Source organism: Chanos chanos, chromosome 5, assembly GCF_902362185.1.
Source record: "Chanos chanos chromosome 5, fChaCha1.1, whole genome shotgun sequence".
NCBI classification, from domain to species: domain Eukaryota; kingdom Metazoa; phylum Chordata; class Actinopteri; order Gonorynchiformes; family Chanidae; genus Chanos; species Chanos chanos.
In genome coordinates, this window is record NC_044499.1 from 11,723,764 (window position 1) to 11,726,263 (window position 2,500).

Below are 2,500 nucleotides of genomic sequence, written 5' to 3' on the forward strand. Positions count from 1 at the left end.
GGTGCCTCAACAGGGGTCACAGCCCTCTTGGGCGAGGGGCTAGCGCTGGGTATGTCATACTTCTTCTCATAGCCACATGCTGCTGCCAGAGAACCGGGGGTGTTATGGAGAAGGTGCTGAGAGAAACGAAGGAGTGTTGAACTCACTGATTAATAGCCAGCTGGCGATTCAAAGGGGAAACGTGTCAACACCAGTGCTATGACAGCCGAATTACACATATAAAGCCCCCCCCCCCCCCATATGCCTTTACATGTGTGTTTGTGTATGAGGTTAGAATGTGGTTTGCGTGTGAGTAGGTGAGTGTGTGCATTTGTGTGATAGGAATTGTAGGAGTTCTGTGCGAGGGCTTGGTGTTCTATGGTACGTCTTAGCCACGAGACGAGGGGGCATGAAATACATTTTGCTTCTCTTCAACGTGTCACATATGTTTAAGGAAGAACACAGAATCGTAATCCCGTTAACAGCCGCTTAGACACCGGAACAGCCAATGGGCTAATTATATGGGACATGAATCTGGTTCCCATAGCGACTCAGAGCCTATTGTGCAGAAAATGATAGTTTATGATGACAAGTTGAAACAGTCTCGGGGATAAACTTGTTAAGCGGGAATTATGTGTTGAGAAAGTTACACTAATATTGAAAACTGGAAAAAAAATACAGCTTTTTGAATGACAAGTAGAAACTACGAGGCAGTGAATATAGAACTGTTCAAACTTATATGAATCCTGTATTACACAGTGAGATCTACCACAAGTGTACTCTAACTCTGTGAACATCTGTGAAAAAGCATTAGTGTTTACTTATTTGAATTTTTAGTGATTAGAACTAGCTATGATTCATAATTCTTTATTACCTTAAGACGAATATGAAACAGTCAGACATCTACATAGAAATTGCACATAAAAGTTCTGGAAATGGCACGATAACAGATATTTCTAGACAAAACTAGTATTTGAACTTATTTTCAACTTCCAACCTCTTGGACCATTACAAAGAAGTAAAGTCAAAAGTAATTGCTTTCTGGGACTAGCCAAGTGGATGGGCTTCAGCTGCTTTGAGAATGACCGATCCACTCAAGTGACCAGGCAAAATAACCCTCAAGACTAATTGTGAGTATTAAACTCCACCATGTCTCAACCCCTCCAAATAATTACAAGTATTAATGTCTATTGTTCGGCGGGCAATGCAACCCTTCCAGTGTAATTACCAGTACTAATGTGCATTGTGGAAGCTGAACTGGCGGGCCTCAAATAATCCCATTACTCAATCCATCTTTTATCTTGTCTACTCTGCCTGCGTCCACACTCCTAACTAATTGACATCTGCTAACTGACGTCCCGTCAGATGTGAGGTAATCAAGCCCGAAAAAGCCTGGATCTCTCCTAAGGGCACTTGTGCTAGGAATCTCTCACGTGAGCATTTTCACCAATTTATATACAACGTGAAATATTTTCCCATAACCAGGGAAGTCAGAGATGGTACTGATGTGAGTTTATGAGTAAAATCTGTCATTATATTAGAAAAATTTCAGTTATAATGCGCTCAGCTAATTACCTCTTCAAATGTTTTCATCAACAACTAAATGGTTATATTTACGAGGAAAAATTAGCAAACAGAGCTCTAAATTTCTGTGTGTCATAATCATAAATCAGCCAATTTATACTATTGGTCTATCCAAATTTTTACTCTGCAAATTGCACTTTGTATCATTTTATTTATCTTTTTTTTTTTCTCCAAAGCGCACACATATTCACTTATCCCACAGTCCATCTGTCGCATTTTCTGTTGTGAAATTTTGGCAGCCACGAGTCCTAATCAGAAACAAAGACAAAAGCACTCAGCAGTGGCAGTGACTGTCAAGTTTAATGTGCCCCGCAAATATAAAACAGGTCAACAGCTAAAAAGAGACTCTTTCACAAAAGAAGGGAGGTATGGGCCTTACCCTCTTCAATCTGTGCCCAGTCCTGATACCCCCCCCCCCCCCCCCCCTCCCCATCCAACTCATACTAAGTCAGGTTAACCTTTGACTCTGCTGGGAGGAAGCCAAACTAGGCCTCTGAATCACCAAGGGAGAGGAGAATGAAGCCAAGCTCTAAACGCAGGGGAGGGCACGATAGACAGGGAGGACTGGACACGTACGTATGGCGTTGATGGACACCTTGTCAAATGAACATTAGCCTCTGTCATGTAACGTGTGTGCAGAGCAATAGCTTAATGGCTAGTGGGTTAATCAGAGAGAATGAGAGGAGAGTCATTCAAGCGGTGAGTCAATAAGACTAAACCACATGAGGAGAAACTCAGTCAAGCGGGCTGGGCAGCCCCAATGCATCCAAAGTGCGAAGAGGATCTCTCAGCTCGGCGCTGATCTAATAAAGCCAGTCCGCTCCTAATGAAGCGGCAGCACAAAGCTAACAAATTCTGAAATTAAACTGCCTAATTAAACCCACTAGAAATACACCTCAATTTCTCACTTCTTCTCCAGAGAAGGAGACTGTGGGAT

General features: G+C 42.4%; 1 protein-coding gene across 1 annotated transcript in view; it reads right to left on the minus strand.

Annotated features, from left to right (window-relative positions):
• Positions 1-2,500, minus strand: part of epha4a (eph receptor A4a) — a 32,696-nt gene that overhangs the window by 21,530 nt on the left and 8,666 nt on the right.